The sequence below is a fragment of the Aedes aegypti genome, chromosome 3 (genome assembly GCF_002204515.2).
Source record: "Aedes aegypti strain LVP_AGWG chromosome 3, AaegL5.0 Primary Assembly, whole genome shotgun sequence".
In the NCBI taxonomy this organism is placed as follows: Eukaryota; Metazoa; Arthropoda; class Insecta; order Diptera; family Culicidae; genus Aedes; species Aedes aegypti.
This window is the reverse complement of record NC_035109.1, coordinates 371332491-371356186: the sequence shown is the minus strand read 5'-3', so window position 1 is coordinate 371356186 and position 23696 is coordinate 371332491. Positions and strand designations below refer to the sequence as shown.

Sequence of the window (23696 nt, the reverse complement as noted above, 5' to 3'; positions counted from 1 at the left end):
ACGAGAATGCAAAACGGGTTTCGATCGAAAGAGCATTCGAACGTAAACAAGAATAGGGGTGTATGTGGGAATGTGCTCCTCTCTTCTATTACTTTATTATTGAGACTTTCAGCCCGTCTCTTATGTGAGAATGTTATATGTGGAGTTTTGGAAGCATTACGAAAATCTTCCATTTTTGCAAGTATGAAGAAAATATATCCAAACTTGTTTTTTTTGCAATCTACTACAGAGGAATCGCATGCTCCGTCCTTTGCCGGTTTTTTTTTCGGACGGTACAGAAGAAAATGGCGTCCCCGGGGTAAGTCATTGAAGTTAGATGTGATCATTTGTTTTTTCAAACAATGGTTGTCACTTCTTAGAAATCAGTCTCTTAAGAATTGTTGAAAACATTCTCTTGATTGTTTTTATTTTGAAATTCTGAGCAACTTCAATTTTAATTGGGTTAATGAAACCTAAATTAAAATCGTGCGCTCTTTCGAGCTGCAAAGCATATTTTTAAGCTCTTTTTATTTAAATTGTTTTTTTTTTTTGCTGATCCTTTTATCTAATTTTCAAGGTAGGATCGAGAGTAGTTGAAATTTCCAGCTTCTCAAGTTTTTAAGATGGACCAATAGTAGATCGTCGTCTATAATAACAAATTCGTGTTTTTCATACATTTTGGTATTTGAAAGCCCGTTAGTTCAACAACGAAATTTGTTAAAGTATCGAGATCAAGGTCAAAATCAAATTTCATTCTCTGTATTGTTAAAGTAGAAAACATCAATGAGACATAGTTCTCACACTGAATTCAATTCCGAAAGATACATCAAATAGTTTGAATCGATGACTAGATAATGTGCCGGGTTCAAGTAGATGCGGAACCAGATTTCGCAGCTGCCTATTTGCGAAGACCAAATGACAAAGTGAACGTCTGCCCCAAAGTTTACCGCGTTCCGTGGGGATCACACTACGCTTTCCGGCCAGCGATGATAGCAATGAATTGACAATGGGTTATTGGAGAATAATAGTCTCACTGGGGATGCTATAGCTGCTACCGTGTACAATCATATTACGATCTAGGTGCCCATAGGAAGGAAGCGTTTTAGATGTTGGACCATCAGCGCTGGAAGCAGAGAAGCTCGAAAACACCTCCCACAATAACTCACCTCCATTAGGGTTACCATACGTACTCTTTTAGAGTACACGTACATTAAAGCTTCATAAGCAGTTTTTCTGTTTAAAACTGTAACTGGAACAAACTGTAACTCTTATACAAAATCTTTCCACTCAGAGCGAATATGGCGACCCTACCTCCAATCAAGCGCGTCAAGCCCGAAGTGAGTTGAAGGGCAACAAAAGAGTTTTATAATTTAACCCAGCCGCTAGGTGAGAGGTGGAGTCGCCCGTGGCCGATATAAAACATGTGCTCGTCTTATCGTTTGAATGTGCAGTGCATTTGCCTATGCTGAATCGGGTGACGAGGCGCGATCCATCCACTCCACACCATCATCTGTGTAGTTGGTGTGGAATGTTCGAAATATTTCACAGTTCCAGCAGAGAGCCATTTGAAACAGCCATCAGTGTGGAACAATGAGCCGCGAAACAGCTGTAATTTGAGCACGGGTTGGCTGTGTCGAATCTCGAAAAGCTGTGTTAGAGGATTGAGAAGGGTTAAGTTCGCGATCAAGGTCAATCGAGTAGAGGAGGGGGGGGGGGGGGGGGGGCACATATTTTTGTTTCGACTTGCTTTACAGGTGATTCTTGGTGGTATTGTTGTTGGAGTGGCATTGATTGACTTGGTGATCGCGATTCAATGCGGCGATGGACTGGAATTTGAGCTGAGAAGGGTTAAGTGGACTAAAATTGAAAAGTGCTCTAATTAGGGTCAACAGGTGGATACGCGGAAATTGGTAGATGCGCTTGTTCAAGATTGTCTTGTTTGTGAAAGTTGTTTAGGTGTTGAAAGTGAGGTAGAACATCTGAGTTTCCTTCAAAAAAAAAAAAAAAATCATTTCTGTCTTTGAAGCACAACAGTTTTTTATTGTCAATATTTCTCATAACCGTAAAGTGCGAGGCTTTGAACAGCCCATCCCGAAAATTGAATTTCTTCTTCACCCAAACAAACAGAATTGCAATACACATGATATCGCAGCAATCATCATACAGTTCCAAAAGGTGATGAACTTTCCCTAGCTTTTCTCGAAGGTCAATATTCTTAGGAGTTGTATCTTCAGATGTGGGTTATATTGGTCACTGAAGTAGATTGTAATTGGAGTAATATAACATTTTCCTACTCAATATAAATCCACTCGCTGTGCTCCACGCCTTCCTGTAGCTGCTGGAGCCAATGCCAGCTTTGCCCATAGTATCCATCCAGATTCAGCCACCTCCTGGATACTGAGTTCGCCGTACAGTTGGATGAGCACGTGATTCGTCCCACACCGTTCTCATGCACGCCTGCGGAGATCGTCCCAAGAACCCGACAATCGAAAACCTTAAGAGCTTGCAGGTCCTCCTCGAGCACAGTCCAAGTTTCATGCGCATATACAAGCATCGGTCTTATCAGGGTTTTGTACATGGTACATTCGGGTATGAATAAATCCTTTTTGACCACAATTTCTTCTGGAGCCCATAGTAGGTACGACTTCCACAGATGATACGCCTCCCTGTTTCATGACTAGTGTTATTGTCAGTCGTCAGGAAAGATCAAAGGTAGACGAAATTGTCGGCTACCTCGAATGTACTCCCTTCTATCGTACACTCAAAAAAATCCACACGTCAAGGCTTCGTGAAAAATCACGTAGACCCCTTAGAAATGAATTTTTCTAGAAGTTACCTGACATATGTACCAATCACCGGATCATCGATAGAAATGGCATAAACTGTCTGTCGTATTTACTGTCGTGCCCTATCAAGCTTACGTGAAATTCATGTACCAAGGCATGTTCATTTTGACAGCTGTATGTTGTGTTCATTCCCTATCATACCTGTGAAACAAGATGGTGCCTATAGAAGAAAAACTTTCAACAACAGCTAGACAATTTCAATATTGGGACTCATTTTGGTAATATTTTGAGATAAAAGGAACGAAAGTGAACTGAACTACTGCATAATTGTGTTTTATCTTTTGGATCGGAAAGTTTATGATCCATGAAACGGATCAAATCCGCTCATCAATGGAATAAACGGAACCAAAACACTATTCTTTTCCTCGAAGACAAGATGAAAGTAAATATTTATATTGTAATAGTGCAATTAATACATATTTTGTCTCCGGTATGTTTCCGCAGGAATCTGGAATCATAAATCATAATGGCAAAGGTGCAGCTCTGGACTACCAAAACGCTCATGGCCAAACAAAACCAACTTGCGCTCCTCAAAACAACTCGCGAAACAACAATTAAAAGAATCAACTATATATGTAATAAAAAACGCTTCAACGATTATTAATTGAATGATTTGAAATTATTTGAGTGTTCACATATGATGGAAATCAACTCGAAACAACGTAATATACATCTCATTTTTTGGTACAACGCACTGGATTTCCATCTACTTTCTACAAATGCATTCTATCAAACATACCAAAAAAACACGTCACAACTACCGGTCACGTCGATGAAATGAATGAAGTTCATAAATTCATAGGTTCATTCATCTTCACCTTCGATTTCACGTAAGTGTTACGTGAAAAGTGCGATGGAAAAAAACTACGTATGTTTCCACGTAGCCTTGACGTGTGGATTGTTTTGAGTGTAACAATACTTTTTGCTAACTCGCATTTCAGGCGCGTGTACAGGTCTGTACAAATCAACCGCAAAGCAAACGAATTGACTTTTGAAAATCGTACCTTGAACCCGGCCATTTTTTAAATAATTGTCAAAAAGGAATCCCTAAGTAACAGCTGATGAAACTTGATTGAGTTCTAGAGTAACCCTTGATTAACTCCCACAAGTTTCTGTGTAAGAACTTCTAAAATTTACAGGAAATTTTGGAAGATTTTCTAAGCAAATTGCTAATTGCAGGAATTCCTTGAAAATTATCGGACGGATTCCCTGAAAAAAATTGTGTAATGGGATCGGAGGAATTATTGGAATAATAACAAAAGTATTATCTGGTGTGATATCTTAAATCAATTTTCGATCCAGTACCGTCAAACGGGGTGACTTTTTGCACATGATAATGTAATCTTTCACTACAAATATTGATAGAAAATTTGTTCAAATCGGTCCTACAATACCTTAATAAATAATTACTACACTGTTAAAAATAATGAAGATTACACGTCATGTAAACTTCATTTATGCCATGTAAACACAACGTCATGTAAATTTAATTCTGAAATCATGTAAAAATGTGTTATATGTCATGTAATCACTCAGGATCCTGCTGGATTACATGACATATAATTGAAGTTTACATGACATATCATGTAAATATCCATTATATTCCACGCTCCAATTATGTGCATTATATGTCTCAGAAATTTACACGTTTCGTTCGAACTGTGTACTAGTAAACATTTTGTTCAGTATAGATATAAGACTTATACGATTTAACGCCTCATTTTGCCATATAAACATATCTCAATTAGTTTCTCATAAATAAATAATCAAAACTCTCTCGCACTGGTTCGCATGCTTTGAATACATGAATAACAATACTTAACAAGCCCAAAAAAATTGAAAAAAGAAAAACAACTTAGTATTAATTCTGCAAGTCTACCCGCACGAGGACATATACAAAAAATCACTTTTTTTATGATCTTCGATATGATAAAATAATTTAATTGAATCTTTTGTTTTCTAATACTAATTCAATACTTCAAAAAAAAAATTTGGGGTGGGTAATGTCTATTACATTACCGCGGGGTTGACGTAGAAGTGTCAAGTGTATGAATTTGTAAGTGTACTAGTTTTGTGTTGTTATTGATCGGATGAAGTTTTCAGAAGTTAACTCTTTTTGGACTTATTTTGGTAGTCCTGAAAAGAACCATTTGTCGTTCTGTGGTTCCGAGAACCAGTGTTTGGTGTTCCAGGAATAATGCCAGATGATTGAATTTGTTTGTTTGGTCGTTGCTTCCTTGTGTTGCTTGGTTGGGTGATCGGTTTCTGGCCGGTTTCGCCAAACTCCTCCAGTAGATTAGATGTTTGATAGCTCGGGTGCTTCGATCGTGATAATCGATAGAATCGGTCCAGTGCTTTGGTCTGTAGCAATATCCATTGCATGAGCATTTAGGCTCTGTACATTGATACTCATCAATATGCAGGCTTGGCCGCTATGATCCAGTATTTCACGCAGTTCGTCTCAAAGCGTCACTAATCGATGATTGCCTAAGCGCTGCAGCTCATTCCTCAAGTCAACCCTCTTGGTAGAATTGCTGCCTTTGGCGTGATTGAACTTAAAAAGTTAGAGGTTGTTTCCGAGATACGACCGCCAAAGTGACGTTGGATAACATTAGCATCTTCTATTTCCTGGCTTGAGACCGTCACGAACTTATGAAAGATTTCTGAAAGAACAGCACCAATTTTCGACTCAACACTAACTTTCGACCGATTTTCGATACGGTTTTGGCCTACTTTGTATGAAAATCCGAAAATTTGCATAGAATTCTTGTAGGTCGAAAATAAGTGCTCTTCTAATCAATTTTCACACTATTTGTTGCATGCCATTGTTGACCTATTATGAACATTTTATGTTATTATTTGGTTGGTTCGATTAACTCTTCAACCGGAAGATGGAAGAAGAAGCATGAGCGATAATTTTTGCTCAACAAACAAATATTCCGCTTGAAGGTCCACGCATGATCCACTAAGATTGATTGCTTAAGTGGGTTCCGAAGCCTTTCGATACTCGTCGTATCCGTGGCGAACGTGCTGAAATTGTATTGAAGCACAATTTCAAACAACTGCCCTTTTCAGGGCCTCAATTGATTCAATAATTTATTTAGTTATCAATTATAGTTTCGGATGATTAGTTTTCAACGGAGATAAATGGCAAACAAAGTTTAACATAGGTTCCCGTCGTTCGGGTCGGGCGGCGGTAGCAGTCTTTTCTGTGTGCGTATTTCCATTCGTTCGACAATGTCTTACCAAATCGAAAGACAACAAAGCTGTTTCTTATTAGTTTTAGCTCTGTGTTCGACGAGTTGATACTGATCGCTCTAGTATCATTTAGGTAGCGATGGCGACAACGGCATTATGCGATCATCTCTAAATGCGAAACAAACCGGGAGGAATTCTTCATTCAAGTGCCGTTCGCAATTTATCCGACTCATGCACACACTGTCGAGGATCGCCCCGCACGCGCACAATGGGAAATTTATTTCCCATTTATGGTTGCGTGCAAATGACTGACCAAAATCTTAATCAATCACATTCAATCATCAGTAATGTCGCTCTTCACGGTGGAAAATTCTCACAACTCTTTTAAAATGAAATTGTCGTCCTGAAAAGGACGGTTGGTGGTAGTCACCGTCGATCAAACTGGGTTTTCATTCCATTGTTAGACAGAAACACACCAAAAGATCACCGAAAACGATTAAATTAAAATGCGGTCGGTAATTTTGTGCTCTCTTGTCCATCCTTGTATTCGATGGTTTGCTCACTCCTCCGACGGTAATTATCAAGGTTTCTGGACGCATTCTCCACGAATTCGATGGGCTAGCTGGATGCCAAGGGCCATGATGAGCGATTACACGGAACCCGCAGCTTTGAGCTTGGGAATAAACAGCAGCAGCAGCGACGAACGTGTAAATTTTATTCCGATATGAGTCCTTCTCCGGTTGCTGGTCAACGATTGACTGATGCGCGCGTGAAGTCGAGTTTGGTTGGCTTCGACTGAACACGAGATAATAAAGAGAAGTAAGAAGAAGACCGAAAGGGGCGTTTCCCTTTGAATGACGAAAGTGGCTAAGATATCGCGCAATGATGTCTGTGTCAGGAATACACAAGAAAAATGTGCTTTTCTATAAAAAATAAGACATGCTTAGATATTTCCCAATTTTTCAATAGTTTAGTCATGATAATCAATAGTTTTCATTGTTGGAGTAGATTCGAAAGATTTCCAATCGATTGGTGCAAGAATCTTGAAAATCTATCCAGGCGTTAGTAAGTTATTAAAAGTCAAAATCTAACAACTTTTCGTGACGCGAGCGATTTTTCGTTTTTCGAAATTGTACCCCAGTATGTTGCCGTAAGACGTTATCCAACGTCAAAAAATTGGAAGAGTTTGTCAAAAATAGCCCTTGCAGTGAAGTAACCCGCGACAAACCAACATATACCAATTGCTGATCCTGGCTTTTGTCATAGTCGTACACGACCTCGGGGAAAGTTCCACCTTGCGACTTATGAACAGTAAAAGCACAGGCGCTAACCATCGGGAACTGAATGCGTTTGCATTTGATTATGCCGCACAGTTTGAAAGTAAAATAAAAATTCTCTATACAGGAGTGAAATTGGAGTTTCAAAACCAAGAGCCTTACGTTGGCATGAAATATTTTGAACTCTTATAACTGTTTTCTGGTTTAACGAAATTCCTTGAATGGCACCTCAATTGAAAGACAAGACATCAAAGGGTCATGTCGTTTACTTACTGAATCCCACATAACTGTCTAAATAGTTTAATAACTGTTTTAGAAGAGAACGTTGATTTCAAGCAAATCTATAAATAGGGGTGGCTAGAGAAAATTTGACGTCATTTGCTTTCCATTCTCCGCTTGGATCGCATCTCAGCAGGCGACAGATCGTCTTGCTCTGACCGGGCGTGCTTCTCAGGCACAGACATCGATAGCGAAGGACTTCCCCGTTTGTCTTGCTTCGCTCAAATCAAACTGTCGAGCGAGCGAGAGAAGATGCCGTCCGAAGCCAAAGTCATCACCGCTGCCGCCGCCAAGAAGAAGAAGAAGAAGAGGAAGCAGTCCAAAGGAAAATTTGCGGTCGAACTTTGAACACGGTCGGGCAAGTCATTCTGGCTTTGTGCTTCACCGCTTGTTTGCATTCACCCAGCCATTGTCATCGCCGCCATCATCAGATTTCAACTTAAGCCCGGTGATCCACTACCTGTTATTATTGTGCGTCATCCACGCCACGAATCTTTCGGTTCGTCGTATAAGCAAATAACTTGCTCAAATTTATACATTTGAGTTGAGGATTCCCCGTTTGACCATGGCAATCAACTGATAACATCCCGCAGTGTTATTTATCTGTAAGAGCATCAAAGCTAACAAAGCCATCGGCCCTTTTCAGGGCCATCAAGTTGGTGGAAAAGAGTTAAAAGAGAAATATTTCCGACTTTATATATGACTTCTTATATTCCTAAATCAATTTCACAGCTTCATACTAAATTTCATTTGTCATGAATAATTTATGACTCAACCATTTGAGATTGTACTCGCGGACTCTGCTTCAGTGCCGTCGGGGTGAGTGCTCAACATTCCACAACAATTGTAAAATAGAGTGGCATTTCCAACAGCGTTTTTGATGTTCCATATTTTGTGGGAACACTTTGATTAGCAAAATTATCACATGTAACAAAATTGCGACATTTTAAGAATGCATTCGAATAGACATTCTCATTGAACAATTGTAATAATTTTGGCACCCATGGATCAGAAATTTACCGTCATAATAAAGAAAACTATTGAATATCATGCGTGATTTTAATTTATTGTAAGCTATTAAAATAATGTTGATATTTTTACTGTCCATACGAACGCGCATGTGAATTTTCCAAGATATGTAAATCCCTAACCAAGACATCAACTTCATGTACCTTATCCTAGATTGGTCCATCAGAAGAAGGCGAAGAATACGAAAGGGAGGAGCATCATCTGCAATTCAAATTATGTAAAACATACTATCTTTGACAGATTCGGTTCATTTAAGGGACGAATGACCTTCGGATTAAAATCCCTCTGTAACAACAACAGGATTCGGTTCATTTCATTTACACTTTCGAGCTAGTAAGAACGTCTCGTGATAATATAGCTAGTAATATTTCTTAATGTGCTTACCAAAAACTTGCTATAATCTCTTAATTCATCTCGTAGCATCATACAATATCTGATTTATCACGAATAATCGACAATACGACAATTTGAGGATGTTCCAAGAACGCTGCTGCAGTGCCGTCGGGATGCAATAACAGCATAATGCTCATCTTGTACATCCCTTGCCAAGAAATCAATTTCATATAGCCTATTTTTCAGATTAACGCAATAGACAACATGTAGAAAAATCAATTCAGATCAATAGTTGCTCATTACAATTGGTCAAGAAACAATTTATTGATTTTAATGTCGCAATTTTAATACATTTTCCAATTTCCGTACTCGAGAATTTTGGAAGCGGGGGCCGTGATGCTCTGGATGGATTGTCCTCCATGACTGGTCCTGGCTGGATATATTCGTGGGGAGAAACTCGACCCTTTACTGCAGGAATTTCATTAACAACTCTTTGGTAAAGCAGAAATTTTCCGAGGAAAATTCTGATAAAAGTGAACTTTTTCAAAACAACTCTTATTGATTGGAATATTTATCAACAACTCTTTGTTAAGTAAAATCATCCTTAATAACTCTTTGCTTCATCGCCAAACCAAACCATTTCATTGAATTCATCATGTACAAGAATATGAATGGTAAGGAGAGGCAGATGGTGTATATTTCGCTGGCGTTACTTTCCAACAGGTCGCCGGTTCGCGCTGACTACTAATCCGTCCACTGAATGATTTTCAGTTGTTGCTTTCGCTTCGTTGATCTCTGGTTCCGTTCGCTACTCGCACACTGCTGTGGCTTTCACGCGCTCTTCTTTGCTGCTCCGCTGCTTGATCCGTTCATTATGCCGTTCGATTTGTGAATGAGCTGGGAGCAGAACAACCAGTGGTTTTATTTGCTCGAGCTCCGTTCACCGATGGCGAGTGGTGGGGTTCTCGCTTGGTTGTTTCGTCACTCCGTTCGCTACTCGCACGCGATTGGTCATTGCTTTCGCGCTATTTTCGTTGATGGTGTAATTCTTCGCTGAGAAAAAAAAGGCAACTCTATTGATTTTTCATGCAAAATGACCGACTTTGATAAACTATATCTCAGTTATTTATGGACCGATTTGAATGAAATTTTCACAGAATATCAGACATAACTTAAATTTTAACATATGTTTTTGAGTGATTTTTCCAATCACACGTTGAAAAGCAGTTACGGTTTGACTAAAGTGAATTTTTTGACGATTTTTTATAATTGACATAACTAAACATATTGAAGGAATAGCTTCATGGTATCTTCAGCAAAGTTGTAGACTTTGACGAGATGAATAAGTTTGCTGAAGACAGTTTTTGTGTAAGGCTATGAAATTTTAAGATAACAAGTTTTGAATTTTTCGTCGAAAATTACAGTTTAGTCAAACCGTTATAACATATAAACTTGTGATTGGAAAAATTATTCAAAAATATATGTTAAAATTCAAGTTACATCTGATGTTCTGTGAAAGTTTCATTCGAAAATATTTCCATGATAACTGAGATCTAACTTACCAAAGTTGGTCATTTTGTATGGAAAATCGAAAAAGTTGCAAATGCATGCGAATAAGTTGGGGCCTTCCTTAGCCGAGTGGTTAGTGTCCGCGGCTACAAAGCAAAGCCATGCTGAAGGTGTCTTGGTTCGATTCCCGGTCGGTCCAGGATCTTTTCGGAATGGGAATTTTTATGACTTCCCTTGGCATAGAGTATAATCGTACCTGTCACACGATATACGAATGCAAAAATGGAAACTTTGGCAAAGAAAGCTCTCAGTTAATAACTTTGGAAGTGTCATAAGAACACTAAGCTGAGAAGCAGGCTCTGTTCCAGTGAGGACGTTATGCCAAGAAGAAGAAGATGTGAATAAGTTCTCAGTTTATTCGACAAACCAGCTGAATAATTCATGGGTGCACAACAGAAACAGGGTAGCGGATCACAGGGATTTAGTTGAAATCTGGAAACGTAGCTCAATCTTGAGATCTTGAGTGATTTCACAAACCAGATTCTGGATTTACAGCTCAGCAAGCTTCTAGCAGCGAGGTACTTCTCGCTAAGCAAGTTCGGAGGAGCTCTTACCAGCTCGAAAGCGGAAATGGAATGAAACTGAATCCAACGAAGGCAGCATGTTTTATAACCTTGGAATAGCAGATGATGCTCCTCCCTTTTGTGCTCTTCGCTTTCTGAACGACCAATCTGGGAAATGGGTATGTGCCAATAATGTGTTGGGCTTGGAATTACTTGAAAATTTCGGAGAATACTATTACGTGAGAAATTGGTCGAACATGAATTGTTGGAATGATTGGCATTCCCTAAATATTCAATACGAGCTATTGATAATTAATAGTTTTCTTTATTATGACGGTAAATTTCTGATCCATGAGTGCCAAAATTATTACAATTGTTCAATGAGAATGTCTTTTCAAAAGCATTCTAAACATGTCGCAATTTTGTCACATGGGATAATTTTCCTAATCAAAGTGTTCCCATAAAATATGGAACATAAAAGGCGCTGTTGGAAAAGCCACTCTATTTTGCAATCGTTGTGAAATGTTGAGCATTCACCCCGACGGCACTGCAGCAGCGTCCGCGAGTACAATCTCAAATGGTTGAGTCATAAATTATTCGTGACAAATGAAATTTTGTATGAAGCTGTGAAATTGATTTAGGAATATTAGAAGTTATAAATAAGGTCGGAAATATTTCTCTTTTAACTCTTTTCCACAAATTTGATGGCTCTGAAAAGAACCGATGGCTTTGTTAGCTTCGGTGTTGTTACGGATAAAAACACTGCTCGGACCAGCAAAACTCAGGGGGCTTCTGGTATTTGCTCCTAACGGGATTGCTTCTTGACCACCAATGATGATTTCATCACGAGTCGAAATTTTGAAGCGCGGGTCAACAGCTTCTCGGCCGATTAAATTTGCGGCGGCGATGACGATGGCTGGGTGAATGCAAACAAGCGGTGAACCACAAAGCGAGAATGACTCGCCCGACCGTGTTCACAGTTCGACCGCAATTTCTACTGTGGACTGCTTCCTCTTCTTCTAGGCGGCGGCAGCGGTGATGGCTTTAGCTTCGGACGGCATCTTCTCTCGCTCGCTCGACAGTTTGATTTGAGCGAAGCAAGACAAACGGGGGCGTCCTTCGCTATCGATGTCTGTGCTTGAAAAGCACGTCCGGTCAGAGCAAGCCGATCTGTCGCCTGCTGAGATGCGAGCCAATCGGAGAGTGAAAAGCAAATGACGTCAAATTTTCTCTAGCCACCCCTATTTATAGATTTGCTTGAAATCAACGTTCTCTTTTAAAACAGTTATTAAACTATTTAGACAGGTATGTGGGATTCAGTAAGTAAACGACATGAAGCTTTGATGTCTTGGCTTTCGATTGAGGTGCTAATCAAGAAATTCTGTTAAGCCAGTGCAAAGTTATAAACGTTTAAAATATTTCATGCCAACGTAACGCTCCTGGTTTTGAAATTCCAATTTCACTCCTGTATAGAGAAGAAAGACGTACTTCTACGTCAAAAATTATTTGTGAAGTTTGGACTATGGTTTTGGTTGATTGATGTTGAATGTCACCCCGTTTGACGGTAAGATTTAACTTGAGAAATAAACTTAAATAAACTACAATTTCTGGGAGCTTGGAGATGAATTCGTGAAGAAATTCATACTAAAATGAGAAGCTTGCGTGGGAATTCTTGTAGATCTTCCAGGAAACAACCCTGAACAAAATACTTCAAAAACTCTGGAATGAACCTTTTTTATATTATGCTGGAAAAATCCAGTAGGAATATTTCGAACATCTCCTAAAGTAACAACTGGGGCAATCCGTGAAAGAGTATTAGTCCACAAATATTTGGAGGAATTACTGAGAAATACTTTTACCATAATCCCTGCGGAAGGTATGTACTGTAACGTCGGATTGATCAAGTATTTCCAGTAGCAAATTTTGAAGTAATCCCTGGAAACATCGCTGGAGGATTTCTTTGGAGAATTGGTAAAGGAATTTGAAGAGAAATTTCAGGAGGGAAATCTGTCTAAGTGAAGTGGTCCGAATAATAATAATAATAATAATAATACACAAATGAAGTTGGTGTAATCAATGATCTTGAAGCTTTCTCAGTCGAGTGTTAATGATTGACATGAAAACAGTCATATTGCTGTCAAAGATTCTGTAATTTGAAAATTTTTCTGGACTTCCTTAAAGACCACTCATAAATGACGTAGCATTTTAGGGGGAAGGGGAATCCCTCAGACATAAAGATTTTGTCAACATTTGTCATACACACTCCGAAATAAAAAATCTTGTGATTAACGTCTTTTAAGTTGCACATATAAGAAGCCAGCCGAATGACGTAAATTTGTGTCGAATTTTAAATAAGTTAGTGTCTGATTTGGGAAATGTCGATACTTGTTGCATCGTTTTCGTTTCGACAACAGCACAAGTGGTTCCAAAAGTAGACATTTGGTTTGTAACTGTAAATACTCAACAATCCCAAATTGGGAGACTGTCAGTCATCTTATAACACTGTGGAAGAATCACTCGGAATGCGACTTACTTCACCGGAGGTCTGTCTGGCTTGAGGCATACGCATGCATTACCGTCTTAGCTGTCAACTAGTAAGCGGAAAGGTATTAAACATACACACTCCACAATAACCGTACTAGATATTACAGACAAACAGACGTAACACTAATCTTCCCAGAAATGCTGATCTACATACACTGTTACGTTTCTAATGTACCTTAAAAATCAAAACAAAAATAATATATAGGTACTCCAAAACGGTAACACCAATTTTCTTCTTTTCTTCACAACAAACTCTTATTGAAGTATTGTTTCGAATAGCGAATGATCGCACATGAGAAGAAAAAGACCTGAGAAATTTACATGAATTGTGGCAGAACGTTGGTCCCCCAAGAAAAATGGGAATATCTCCGGATCCATATGACCAATGGTCAATATCGAAAAAAATCTTAAACTAAAAGAGTTGGTGCAAAAACATCGAAAAACAAAAAAGTTAACGTTGTTTGAATATTTTCAATTTGTGATTATTTTGCTATAAAGAAGTTCAAATGATTTTTATACGTGATTTTTCATTTATCATGAGTAATATTCATCATTACTTAGTGTTTAACCCATAGTTGCATACTTCAAGGTATTTAGTGCATACTTTCAAGCGTTCAATCATTGACCAATGAATGGTTAATCATTAATCAATGATAAATCATATAAACAGTGATTAAACGACTATGGCGATGGCCTAAACGCCTTAATGTATGCAACGAATGTGTCATGCACTTGGAAATTATTGGCTTTACTCATGATTAAAGCAAAACATTCAAATCGAAAAGCTGACTTGCGATTCACCGCAGCATAGGCCGTGTAAAAACAACAGTCGCATAAATGGAATGGCCTTTATTCAAGATCTGAATAATTCTTCTAAATAGTGGAAGAATAAAGAAACACAAAACATTCAATAAAAAACTTATTAATGGAAAAGGATCTAGTTGTAACATAACTAAATGATTAACATAACATGAACATAAAAAAATCAGTTCATATTTTAGGCCCAAGCTTAAAATTTTATAATATTCGCTAATTTCAGGCATCTCATATCAAATAATTGACTACAGTCAAAAGGGTACACATAAGCAGCTGAAATCAATTGCTGTAAATGAAAACTATCCTGTTTTTGAAGCAGTAGGTATATGGAAAAAGCTTTAACAGGATTTTCGATAGGAATATGGATGGGAAATTCATCGAGAAATAATTGTAAAATGGTATAGAACAGTGATACTCGCAATGCAGCCTGCAAGCCGCATAAGCAGACCAAGATCCATAACTGTACCTAATAATTTCGTGCAATACACAAATAAGATTCTAATTACCTTAATTTTAAATTGTTTCAATTGTATTTTAAATGTTGAGCTTCTATGTTCTAATCCATATGAATTCAACAGAAACTCGTACGATCGCGCTGTGAAAATCCGATAGGAATCTTCAGGTGTCGGTCAAGAACCCACGGAAACCCGCAAGAAATCTGAAGTAATTTATTAGGAATCCACAAGATCATGCTTAGAACTCTCAGGATATTGCTTAAAAGTAATATAGGAATTGAAATCTACCCAAGTGCTTGCCAGGAATTTTGAAGATATCGCTGAGAATTTTAAAATTACGCTGCGATATTGCTGTAAAAGTCTCCGAAATTCTCAAAAGTTCATTAGGATTTCGCACAACAATCTCCAAATTCCGCTGGAAACCTATTCAGAAAGATTTTGCCAAACTATTCCAAATCCAATTAGAAATCCATAGTATTCCGCTATAAATCCACAGGACGCCCTAGAATTCGCAAGAGTTACATTTTACAAGAAACCTCTAATGTCCGATAGGAATACCTAGATCAATCCCAAAGATCCCACTTAACATTCTCAGCAGTCCACTATAACAACTTAAGATCCCGTAAGAAATCTTCTAAATCCAGTTGGAAAATTTCTAGACCCAGTTAGACCCAGGAACATTTTGATTATTTCACGCGGCCTGAATCCTTGATTGAAATGGCTCGCAGTATACTTTGGTCTGACCACTGGAATAGGATATTGAATCGTTTTTCGAAAAATCGAATGCCATACGGATTCTCTATCGTATTCTTAGCACGCCTTAATTGCCTTATTGAGAATAAAGTAGTGCACTATAAATTTCAAACTCAAGTGGGCTAATCATGAGCGCTTCAGAAAAGATGCTGGAACTTTAGTTGAGATAATTATAGAGATTAATGACTTCATGACACCTTATGAACACACGAACATCTAGAATTAAATAAGCGTGTACGAGATCCCTAGCAGTTGGTGCGATTTGAGGGAATATCGACGAAAATTGAGCTCTGGAATGCAGTTGGCGTGTATTCATTGGCGTAGGAACAGGGGGGGGGGCTCCAGAATTTACACAAAATTTACACAAAATACAGTGATACTTAAAAGCGTCAGAGTTAATCAATCGAAGCCCTCGACTCCGTTATCAAAACCTTAAGGATCCAAGGAATGTAATATAGGTGGATGTCACAATCATAACATTATTTCACCATGAGTTACAAAAACGTAACATACAGGTAATACTTTAAATGCACTTCGTAAAAATAGTTTCCTAAAAGCGATGGCCATCAAAATTGGTACTTTCATTCAACGTATAAAAGTGCAAATTGTTCTATGCCCAACTGTATCAGGTCTGGTTCAAGTATTCCGCATTCCTAATTCCTTGGTTACGCATTAAAACTTGATTGGTAATAAAGGTTCCGAACACTCACACTGCAAGTTGCCAATGAATAAAGATCAGCTGTCATGTGTAAAGAACGATGACATTTTTAAAGAAAAATAAATTCCGAAATGTTTTGAAAGAATAATAAATTCAGCATAAGGATCCAACATTGAGCAATAAATAGGCACACTTATTTTTGAACTTCTACAAAATTGGGAAAAACAAAACGTTCCGTCTTCCAAATCAAAAAGGCTGAAGAATAATATCATTTTCAAGAATAATTTATCATCTATAGAGCTAGTATGTCTTCTTACCACGTTGTAAAGCGTAGGTAATAATTATCATGCAGAGGATTCATTATTGACTTCAGATGAAAAATATGTTTGCCCAAAATAAACATAGGATCAGCCATTGAACAAAAATCCTAGTTAGGTTTTATATCCGTAGAACCAATCGATTTTTCAATCAATCGTTGCTAAACAATCTTTCGACGAAATGTTCAAAAGTCATTCGACCAAATGTACTTTCGACCAAATGTAATTCGACCAAATGTCATTCGACCAAATGTCTTTCGACCAAATGTCCTAAAGCTACGATTTCCTATGTTCTTAAAGGGTGTCCTAATCGGGGTGTCCGGTGATGATGATTGCCCTCATATTTAAGATTTCTTTAAAGAAATCCATACATGATTTAATTCTCGTATAGTAACAAAATAAATTAATTGATAGAAAAGCTGTCGGCAAATAAGGAAATAGGAAAAATTACTTAAGGATCTTCTAAGACATATGATAGCTGGAATTTTTGGAGAAAATCAAGGCTTAATTTATAACACATCTTTTCAAGGAATTTCAACCTGGCTAAGGCTTCTAAGAAAAGTTCAAAAATCGGCCATAGTTTTTTATTCCAACAATATATTCAGTCTTTGTTTTTTGGCTTTTAATAAAATAATTTCGAATGAATGATATATACTATAGCTTAAACTCTATACTACGTTTTAGCAAGAAAAAAAATTACAGTCTCATGAATTTATTTTAATCGAATTCGTTAAGGTATATCGAAAATTAATCAAATAATATTGTGAGATTTGTTCATGTTCAATTGATCCTGAAATGTATTCCCAGATTTAACTAAAAAAATACTCAACCTTACAAAAGTTCAAATTTTGCCTTTGTAATTTTTCCAAAAAAATATTTAAAACTTTTTCGCAAAGTTCTTGAAAATCCTTCAGAAATATTTTCAAAATACATCACGAAATCTGCTTTGTTTTTCTTTTCTGTAAATTCTACTTCATATCCCTGGATTATGTAGGAATTATCTACGAAACATATTTTTGGAATGTCTTTTGGCTTCAAATCTTCAGAGGAAGTTTATTAAAAAATCCCAGCCATACTTCCGATATTAGCATGGCGTTGAAGGAACCTGTAGATAACCATTTATCAAAATAACTTGGCAAGGATTTCTTATGAAATTCATAAATAAATTTATATCTTTGTTAAAACATTACTTTATACATATTTTTATCAATTCTACAAGAAATTCAAATTCTTATGCAATTCCAAGGCGGAATCCCTAGAGGCTTTTTGGCGGAATTATGGGGAATCCAGGCGAATTCCGGCACGTATTTTCTTCGAAGAAAAGAAAATTTTCTTGGTAGTGAGTGATGGAAGAAAATTTCTTCTCTTCGAAGAAATTGTTCGCCGGAATTCACCCACAGAAGTCCAAGAAGAAATTCTGCTAGATTTCAAGAATAATTTCTAAAGAAGAGTCTGATAGAACTGCTTGAGAAATTTGTTGTTTATTTTTATTTATTACAGAGTTTTCAATTATCGTGTAGTTATTCACCTCTAGAGATAATAGATAATAGATAATCACTTATCTTTGGTTGTTTTGTTATCCATTTGTTGTTTCTATCTGCTTTATCATTTTGTCGCTCTTTTTAATTTATTCGAATCCCCTGAGTAGAGTTTCAATATATTTTATTTTATTTTATTTTATTGATGTACAAGGGGGTCAGGGGCCAAGTCTCCAGCATAAGTTTAAAAACTCACACCTTCCATAATACACCGAGGGTTTTGGAGTTTGGGAAGTAGGCAACGCAACATCTTTGACCAAAAGGTTCTTTAAGTTTTGCTTTTACTCTAGACTTCCCCTACACGTATGAATGATGCAAGGTCGAAAGAACATGAATCAGTCATACATATAACGGTAGTGAAGTGTTTTGCCTAAGGATATGTGAAAGGAGGGATTTTGTGTGGTGTTTTGTAAATCGCTCTGTGGAACAAATTTGTTATTAGTTAAATAATAAGTTCATTTGATTTACCTTTCAATTAGTATTCAATGATTACAGAAACTTTATACTTAACAAAGGCGTGGAGTGCAGCAAGCTAGGTGGGCGGATCAAGTGCGTATCGATTTGGCGAGCGTGGGGCAGAACCGAGGATGAAGAGATGCGACCGCAAACCGACGTTTTCTCGGCCATTACGCTGCCATGATAAGGATGCCTTTCCTCTTCGATGAATTATTCCTCGAAGCGGGTTAGATATGAAAACAAGGATAAAGAGATAAGGACTGTTAGTGATTGTTACATGCTTTATGGCAGTATTGGCGTACATTGAAGTCATACAAAATTCGCTCTTTGGATTCCCACGATAACAATCCCTGAAACTAATGATAAACAACAAAAAAATGAATCCAAAAGAGCGAGAACCTTGATGTTTCAATGTATGACAATCCAGCTTTATTGCATGAGAGAAGTTCTTGGTGATATTCTCACAACGGCCATTCAGAATGGTTCGATGGATGTAGATAAAAGATCATTATGATAAAATTAACGCGACGACATGTTAGTAAGCTCAAAACGATTATTATATTTGCAACTGTTAATTTAAATAGTTAAGCTAAGGGTAGGTTATTGCATATAACTTTATAGATAAGCAGAAGTGCTTACGAACGTGAATCCATCCCATCTTCAAATGCACAACACTTCATTCTGGAACTTTAGAACGTCCATGTTGTAACTTGTTCACACAAGAAATCTGCCTCGACCGAGTTGGCAGAACGCGCCCATACCCCTTTCTGAACCAAAGGACAGGGAACTAATTAACAACAAATACAAAAGCTACTTCTATGTTATTTCCACTACTACGCTCGCGATAATTATGTTATGATCGTTAGAATAAAAACGATAGAGGTTACTACTACATAACAGAAATACTACCCAAAGAACGCTAATGTCGCCAGTGTTGGTGTAATGAATGCAAAGTAGTGCAAAAATGCGTAGAGAATTAAATAAGGTGTAAATTACAGCATTTTGTTCAATAATATTATATTATATTATAAAAGATATTTAAAAATGAAACATTTCAGTAACAACAGCGTCATCAGTTTTCTAATTATTATACATATATCAGTAACACTACTAAACTATCTCTAATACCGCTACAACCTACCTTGCTAAATAACGCAATACCGTAAAATGCCGTAATTCAAAACCTAATATTTTTACCTTCAAAACTTATTCAAAACCTAATAATATTGGAATATTTCTCAAAAATCGTTAATGATAATTTTAATTGGAATTATGATGCATTACCAGCATATACAAATAGCGGTATGGGCAAATTTCAAAATTGTTCTTAAATTTTGACTAATTTTGGACCAAATACGCGGATTTAGGCGATGCGATGAATTACGGCACTTTACGGTATTACTAAGGTAATAATTACTACATTGTTAGTAAACCTTACATAAATGTCTATTTTCAATGACCTGTGAGACGCAGAGACCACCCGCACCCACTCTTGCGCCTCGTGGTCTACTGAAAAAGATTTATGTATATTGAACTAATACTACTATTAGAAATAGTGCTACTGAAGAAGGTGATCGTTGGTTTCCCAGTCTTGTTAGTGATTTGAGTGTTAGTAGAGACTGGTAGTAGGCCCTGCCGGTCCCTCCAGCATTACGCGTAGTTATCTGGTGTTAGATCATGCGACAGTAACTAAACTCATGCTGAAGGTGTGATAAATCAAGTGTAAAATATATTTAAGCATTGAAACACAGCTCATTATTTAACCTAAAACTATTCGATTAGCTTACATTTCATAAGTTATAATTACGATTATTTTCGCGATCAATATATTAGCATTAGAGTAATTTTTCACAATATCAACAATATGTAATCGCTTGATAAATCACCGTCAATCCCATCACCTAAGGGCAGGGTATTTATTCGAATCCCCTGAGTAGAGTTTCAATATAGAAACAAAAAAAGTAGATTGGAGTTTCTTGTACCTTTAATTAAAAGGTACAAGATACTCCACTTTACTTTTTTGTTTCTATTTTGTTGTTTCTTCTTCCTTCGCATGACGTATTCTTGAGCAACTTCGTCCAAAAAATCATACTACAAAAAGGGACATTTTAAAAATTTTAAGGAAATAAATCTAGGAGTTTTGAAATATATCGGGATTTTTATACGTCCATCAGGAATTCCTCAACGAGTTTTCAAAGTAATGCAAAAATTTCCTCTAAGTTTTAAACTATTAAATGAAACTATAGCAATATTTCCGCCAAAAAATTTTGTTTGAAATTTTTGTAAGTAGGAAAAAAATATTTTTAAGATTAATCTGTTCGCCATACTATCATGAAGCTTTGGAGTTCATGTAAAACGTTTTCTAAGATGTTAGATACAAACAGCTTCAGTAAAAATTCCATCCGTTTAAACATAATTCATTGTTTATTATAAAAGACGATAAAAATGAACAATATTTTTTGTAGTTATTCCTACAAAAAACACCAAAGCTTTTTCTGTGAGGTACATCGTCAGGAATTACGTCTAAAAGTTTCAAAAATTCTACGGTGAATTCTTGAATTTCCCGACAAGAATTCAGTATTTTTCCAAAATCAATTCAAACTAAAAACTAAAAAAAAATGAAGTCAATGAAACTATTCGATATTCTACGATGTTAAGATATCCCATAAAATATTTCTGGAGTAGTTTTTGAGCCAAACATGGAGAGCGATAGATAGAAGAATCCTAGAATTAACATTCGAAAAATTGGAGTAATTTTTAGAACTTGAAAGCATACCTGATGGAATTTCTGGAGAATATTTTAAACAAGTTCAAGCATGCATTGAAAAATACTTTTGTAAATCTGTTGAAAAATTTCTTTCAAAAATCCCTAGAAGAATCGATAATGCTGTTTAGAGTAGAAAATATTTGGGAAATGCTTGGGTGGATCTCTGGTGATTTTTTCGGAATAATTCTAGGAGGACATCCCAAGGGAAACAATAATGTAATTTTTCAAAGAAATCTCCCGAGAAACATCAAGAAATCGAGAAACAAATTTCTCGGGAAAAAAAGGTAGGCGTGTTCTAAGAAATTTCAAAATATTTTACGCGAGAGAGAATTTTGAAGGAATTCGGGAACAATATAAAATTGATTTATAGATAAATCTAAAGAAACACTTAGAGATTTTTTTGAAAAAAAGGAGAGGTTGCAGACAGGAAAACTTCTCTGAGAAATCAATATAAATATTCCCCCCCCCCCCATTTTTTTTCGGAATTCTGTTGAGTAATTTGATATAGATTCTTCGAAAAATTGCAAATATGCAAACTACGGAATTGGTGAAAATAATGATTATTGCTTGCGACTTAACTTCGGTACACCAAGAATTTTCTAGGCCACCTCCAGCAAAAATTCCTAGCTACGCCAATGCGTGTAGTTGGCTTGCTTTTCAAATGACTAAAACAAATGATTGTACGACATTTCCCAGAATGACGTTCCCCAGAACGACATTCCCCAGAATGGGACATTCCCCAGAAAAAAAAATAACAAGAGATTTTTGGGGTGTTAAAATCCAGGTAAATGGTAAATAGTAAATAATGAATCCATTTAACTGGAAAATTCGAGGAAAATCTTAGTTTTCATAGGTAAAACATTTTCGTATTGTTTTCTTTTTTTAACGATAGGGCTTCTTTCATTTATTGAATGGAGAATCTTTAAATCAAAAATTCTAGAAATTAACCACCTATGATCGGAAATGTAATTCGAACCGTTTGGACGATTTTTATATTTTTTTTACGTTTATCTCCCTACAAACTTCAAGCTCGTTAATCCCCTCCTTAGAGTTGATGGATTATGTTCAAACGTTTACAGTATTTTATTGTAGTCTTATTAATATGGGCCACCCTAGTGCACACAGACTACGATATTTTGTAGCTTTTAAGTTTTGCTGTAAAAGAAAATTATCAAAGACAAAAGAAATTTTCTACTGTTATTGTGTTCCATCAATCTACATAATTACGTAGACAATAAACCTAGGAAGAACAGCATATGTTCAAAAGAAGGGAGAATATGCCATGAAAGCCGAAAAACAAATTCCATTTATTTAATTTGTAAATATTAGAAATATTACACTACACAAATCTCCCTTTGAAAGTACAATTGGAAAGAACAGCCAATTTTAAAAGAAGGAAGAATAACTAAGAAAACAAAAAAAAAACAATAGCTTGGGTCAAATTTGATCATAAAACATAGTATGGAATATGTAGGAAAAGCTTATATTAAACGGTTGTGCTACTTTTCATCGAATGTCGGTTCCCCAAATGTCGTTTCCCCGAACGCCAGTTCCCAGAATGCCAATGCCCCGAACAACCCGTTTCCCCGAATAGCCTAGTTTCCTAAAAGTTTTTAGCTCTTATAGTTGTCATTACTTTTTGTGTTTCAAAGTGGTAACGAACCGGTCATCTAATATGCACCCTTCTTCACTTGGTTGGCGGTTCTTTCGAGTTTCACCATAATTGGCATTTTTAGCTAAATGTTTTTAGTCGAGGATGCCGTTAAAATCTATATTATCTTCTTTTTTTAATTGCTTATCATTCATTCTAGTTCAGCACCCAGTCCTTAAAGATTATTCTTGCGCCTGTTTGAACTGCATCACTTTTTGGGGAAACGGGTCTTTCGAAGAGGTGACATTCAGGGGAATGATATTCAGGGAAACGACAGTAGTACTACTGTGTTAAGTAGATGTAAAATTGTTAAACAGCATTTTCCTCCTAAGATTTTGGTTGGGTTTGCCGATGAACCACGTAGCCACAAAACCACGTATTTCCTCCTTCGTGATTTTTTGACCATACAAACGTTTTGAAATTTGTATGGGCCGTGGTCAGGGATGAGAAATGTACTGTAGCAAACATTTACCACCTCGACATTCACATTTTTCTACACGACCATCAAAATCCGAAGCAAACCATGACTGTTCAAAACAAAAAAATGTCACGGCTCTTCAAAACTGTAATCTTCTTCTTCGCAACGTTTTTTCAAACCCGAATGCGAAATGACTCGAGCACAGTGGTGACACGATTTTTCCGGCTTTCGGGGTTTTGTATTTTTGCTCGATAAAGGCAGCATGAAATGGAACTTGTTTATATGTATCGCAACGGAATGATTGTGCTCT

At 36.8% G+C, this 23696-nt stretch overlaps 2 long non-coding RNA genes across 2 annotated transcripts; one reads left to right on the top strand and one right to left on the bottom strand.

Moving 5' to 3' along the window:
- Nucleotides 1-718: 718 nt before the first annotated feature.
- On the bottom strand, nucleotides 719-1681 carry LOC110679256. Its single transcript, XR_002502339.1, has 2 exons — nucleotides 1146-1681; nucleotides 719-1055 (listed from the first exon to the last, which is right to left on the bottom strand). It is a non-coding gene; the product is annotated as an uncharacterized LOC110679256 (long non-coding RNA).
- A 1029-nt stretch (nucleotides 1682-2710) lies between these two features.
- LOC110679255 lies at nucleotides 2711-3434 on the top strand. The gene is made up of 2 exons (XR_002502338.1): nucleotides 2711-3207; nucleotides 3270-3434. It is a non-coding gene; the product is annotated as an uncharacterized LOC110679255 (long non-coding RNA).
- The last annotated feature ends 20262 nt before the right edge of the window (nucleotides 3435-23696 follow it).